A 5657-nucleotide genomic window follows, 5' to 3' on the forward strand; every position below is an offset into this window, starting at 1 on the left:
ACTTGTATCCTTGTTGGAGACGCCTAGGGGTCCCTTTTATAGACCCAAGGGGCCTAGGAGTCGTTAGAATTCATTTTGGAAGGCAATACTTGCTTTCTGTCGGGTGGCGCACCGGACAGTCCGGTGCACCACCGGACTGGTCCTGTAACTTGTCCGGTGCGCGATCTCCTTCCATATTGGGCTCAGCTGACCGTTGGAGCAATTGTCGTCTTGGCTCACCGGACAGTCCGGTGCGCCAACTAACCGTTGGCTCAGGCCACGCGTCGCCTGCTGATTGCGCTGCCGACTGTTGGCATAGTCGATCATTGGCTCACCGGACAGTCTAGTGAATTATAGTCGAACGCCGTCAGACTTTTCCCGAGAGTGGCCTATTCACCGGATTTCAGCCTGGCGCACCGGACACTGTCCGGTGCACCACCGTACAGTCCGGTGTGGCAGACTGAGCAGAGTTTTGGCTGCACCGAGCCAAGACATTTTGCAATTCTTTTCTCGTTGTTTCTAGCACTTAGACAGAATATGTTAGTACTCAAAAACAATTCACTAAGTCTAGAAACACACCTTGTTCTTGTTTTGCACTCCTTTAGTATTTGGCATGATTGAGATTGATGTTGGACTCATAAACCATCAAGTCAACTTGACTTGATCTAGATTTGTCATTTCTGAGCTCCAACATCCTACAGAGGTCACATAGGATATCTCCAAACATAGGAACAACCCAAACTAAAGATCAAGGTGCACTTAGCTCTTTTGGGCTGCTTCCAGTTCTGGTTTTGACACAGCTTCTCCTTTCAGTGATCTTGTTCACTTCTTAAGCTTGATCTTGAGCCTTATGACTTACACCACATAATTGTAGATGTTACCTCATTGGTTGTAAGTCATGTCCTTATGTAGTGTTCCTTGATGCACCATAACTCTGAACAAGATCAACCTTGACTTTACAAGTCTTCTTCTTCACCCCTGGCTTTGGGTTCCTGGTCTCCTTGACTTTCTCTCGTGCACTCGGTACCTCGAAGCTCTACTTGCTTCCATCCTTGGCTTGATCGGTTGTCTCTGAGTTACGCACATCGAGTCTCACTTAAGCAATGTCCATTTTGCTTGTGATGTCCATTATCTATAGACAATCTAGTCTTTGGACCATCACACTTGTTTACTTGTGTTGAACCCTGTTACCTTTTCATTAAACACATGTTCAACACTTAGCACACTTGTTAGTCCTTTAATTGGGTTGTCATCTAAACACCAAAACCCATAAGAGAGCTTTCAATCTCCCCCTTTTTGGTGATTGATGGCAACACAATTAAAGCTTACACAAGAATAAGATTTAAAGCACAAATTCTGAATTCTAAGTTTATAGAATGCTCCCCCTAAATATGTGCTCACATTAAGATCTTAACTTTGGCCTTATATGCCAAATTGCACGTACTTAGGCTAATTCGAAGCATTACTACACCTTAGCACCTGTGGGATGCATTGTGTCAATAATTAAACCATGATGCGTATAACACACAAATGCACAGAATCAGAGTTAAACACCAATTGAATGGATATACCATAGGAATATCAACCTACCACTATTCACCATTAAGATACCAATTTAAAGCAATTTAAAACATTACAACCACATGAATATCTATCACAGGATAAACGCAATAGATGCCAAGTGATTCATATCAACGGAAGCACTAATTTTGCATTATCACCATATAATACAACAAGAAGCATATGATAAGAATTATCAATAAAACTAATACAAACTAACACATTCTTCCTTAAGACCAAGGGAACTCAAAGAAACCCCTTTAAGATAAGCTTTCCTCTCAGGTTGAGGTAAGCTTTAATGCACAAATTCTCCCCCTTTGACGTCAAACACCAAAACCATATTCAAGCAAGAACATAGGATGATATCAAGGGACAGCAAGGTATTGAGCAGGAAGATACAACACACTAACATTACTCCCCCTTACACATTAAACATATGCAACATAAGCATTGGAGGAAAATTAGCAAAAGGTCAGTACCTCCTTTTGTACCTTTACCATGTTGTGATGTAGTTTAACCTCTAGGGAGCTCCTTCATACTTGTGTCTGATCCTTTATCCTGACCTTTTCTTGTTACAATTGCTTGACTTATGGAGGTACCCAAGTCCTGATTGCTCCACTTCTTGCTCATCTTCCCTTTTTCACCTTGAGACTATATAGGATCACTTAAGAAATAGTTAGTCTCAAAAGACACAAGTTATGTGTGCTCCCCCTAAAGTTGTGCATCAAGTATTTGAATGACTTGCACTTTGCACATTCTAGCATTCTCAGAACTAGAGGGGATCATAGCATACCTTGGTCTAGGTATAATATCTCAATTGCATCACAAAAAGATACCAATTGAATCGATAATACACTTTATGACTAACGGAAACAATGCATGCCTCAAGATATATAATATTTTAAAAAACAACCTAGGCACGCTTCACACATGATGATCATTGCAACACATATACCAATTGAAAAATGACAAGATCATGCATATCAAGTACAATGTTTAAGCACACCATGATTAAGAAGTATTTTCTTAGGTACACCAAAGGAAACAACATTTTATGGCATAAGGCGCCTAAGCCAAGATACTACCAATTGAAAAGCAAGAACATAGCTATAATCACAATCAATGAAACTTCAAGATTTTCAATGAAATTGCATAGTTCCATTCTCCATACCTTTGCCTTTTCCTGAATTGCCATGAGAGCACTCGTTGTCACCAATTTAGGGCTCCTTTTGCTCATGCACCTCATAGCTCAAGAAGGTGCATTAGAGGCACAACATGGATTTGGTATACACACAGTACCAAAATAGGGCAATCATGTGAACATGGATTAAACAAAATGTCATGCTTGCACATAGGTTAATCATTAAAAACTATATAGCATGACTTACAAAAAGATACAGGTTTATCCACGAACACAAAAAGAGTTAATCATGGTGAATATATCAAATGAAAAGCTACTCATTGAATGATTCAAAAGATATAACAAATAGAACACACAATTATGATTAAGCAAGCATTATTATGATCTTTGAAATTCTGAACCATTGATTGAAAGGTATTCAACACAGGCAATCTCAAAAGCATAACTACTTCCAAGGATAGGTAGCACAACAATCCAACTTAAAAGCAATATTGATTGGCAATAATGTTTTTAAGATACACGGGTACCATCCTTTGGAGAGCAAGTTGCAGATTCTCATCGAGGTCCTTTGCTTGATTCACCAATAATGATTAAAGTCCTCTACACTTTATTTAACTTGAGATGAACATGGGATTAGTATCGCACAATAATTCAACCTTGGGTTAATAAATAGACAATAAAGATTAACAGCTTAAGCATAGAGTTTGAATTAACCATCTTAAGCTCTCCCATGGTCTCCAGTCCATCTCGAGGCACCTGCATGGTCTAGTTGGTACAGTTTGGTACCCATCTCGGGATGGGTCCATAACGATCATCCAAAAGAGCCTTTGGTACCCAAATAGCAATTGTGCTAGTTCTAGGTGATCTCATTACTGATCTAGCACAAGTGTATGGTTTGGGTCTCCTAAGCGAATGAGATTGAGATAAATTTACTTGCTTAGGAACCTTACCCTTTTTACATACCTTGGATAGATGACCATGCTCACCACACATGTAGCAGAAGTGTCGCTTAACCTGACATGACGCTTGTTGTTTGTCTTCTTTCTTAGTGGGGGTCATCCCGGAGGTTGCACGTGCTTGATTTTTCATGAGCGGACAAGAAGTGATCATATGGTCCTTGTCATTGCATCTGAAGCATCTCCTCATACCTTCATCCTTGTCGTTGTATGGACACGACGCAATGAGGTGTCCTGACTTATTGCACTTAAAGCACCTCCTCTTTCCTTTTCTCTTTTTGTTCTTGGATGACATAGAGAGATGGTCAGTGCAAACAACATGACTGATTGAATCTTTACCTTTTTCCTTGTTCATGTTGATTTCTTCATTTTTTGTTTTAGGAACATACTTCTTATGAAGCTTAACACTTGCTACAGTTTCTCCCGTCTCAAGCTTCTTCACCACGCACCCGTGGATATCCTGAGAAGGTTGAGCAATGCGTCTTCTCCTTAGTTGCTTTGTTTTCTTGCTCCTTTCTTTATTGATAAGCACTTTTTCCTTTGATCCTGCAGCTTGATGCTCATTCAAAAGTTGGCTTTCTTTTGAGCAACAGGGGTTAGCACATGGTGATATATTATCTAAATGCGCACGTGTGCAAGAATGAGGTTCACATGAATTTAGGTTCGCGATTACAACCTCATGAGCAACATCAAGCATGATATGTCTATCCAAGAGATTATCATGATAATAAGACAATAAATCATATTTTTCAGTAAGAGCAAGTTTATCATGACTTAGCAATTCTACTTGCCTCTCAAGCATGGCATTTTCCATTTTAAGTTGAGCAACACAAGATAAAGCATCATCATTATTTCTTTGCTCAATTAAAACTGAATCATACCGTTGGACCAAATCATCATGAGAGCACTTTAGCTCCTCATGTTCTTTGGTCATCTTCTCTAGGCTGTCGTTGGTTTTGATGAGAGTCTCCTCTAGCCTGAGAAGTGTCTCGCCTTGTTCCTTCTCAACAGCTTAACCAAGAGCACTTTGTCTTCTTTGTTGAGATGGGTGTAGAAACGGCGAATCTCCTCTTCTTCCACATCGTCGGTTTCATTTTCCCTGTCATTATTATCAGTGGAAGCAAAACAGAAAAATGTACCTTGTGGTGATGTAGACTCATCCTCGCTATCATCCGCATGTTCCTTCTTATCGTTGCCTTCATCTCCACTTTCATTGTTAGCAACAAGACATGTATAACTAGTGGGAGATGAACCTATTGGTGAGGTGGATCCACCGCTTGGTGTCCATCGTTCTTGTTCTTCTCCCTTGGACAAGTTAGTACTACCAGCAATAGAGGGAGCAGAAGCAGTGCATATGGACTTAAAAAATTTCAACTTGATTTTAGTCCATAGATCATGAGCATCAACAAATAAATCACTATCACTACTCATGATGGCAAAATAGGCACCTCTAGAAAGAGAGTCAACTAAGATGTTGCAAGCATGGTGATTGAGAGACAGACATCTTAGTTCAGCATTAGAAGGTTCTCTACTACAATCAGAGGGAAAAATACTTCTACTGAAGATATGTCTCAAATCAGGATCAATATGCATGAAAGCATTATAAATAGAGACAGACCAGGATTTATAATTAGAACCATCGCCTAGAAGAAGTTCTACAGTTACCCCTTGTGACGACATCGTCATCTCCGAACGGCTAAGCCCACACTGGAGAGGCCTAGCTTTGATACCAATTAAAAGTTCCCTTTGCCCGGAAATAGGATCTGGATGTCGCCTAGAGGGAGTGAATAGGCGAATAATAATAATCACTTTTAAAACTTGAATTCTTACTCTACTTGAAGACCAGACCGCAGTGGAATGAAAGACCCTTCGAGTAGGTTGCAGCGGAATAGAAGATCCTATCTCAAAATGCCCTGCACTTCAAATATAACTTGTACCACAGATAAGTATTGAAGTGCAGATATAAAGAGTAGATAAGACAGAGGATCAGCACACAACACAGAGCAGAGCACACAGACGCA

The sequence above is a fragment of the Zea mays genome, chromosome 1, assembly GCF_902167145.1.
Source record: "Zea mays cultivar B73 chromosome 1, Zm-B73-REFERENCE-NAM-5.0, whole genome shotgun sequence".
NCBI classification, from domain to species: domain Eukaryota; kingdom Viridiplantae; phylum Streptophyta; class Magnoliopsida; order Poales; family Poaceae; genus Zea; species Zea mays.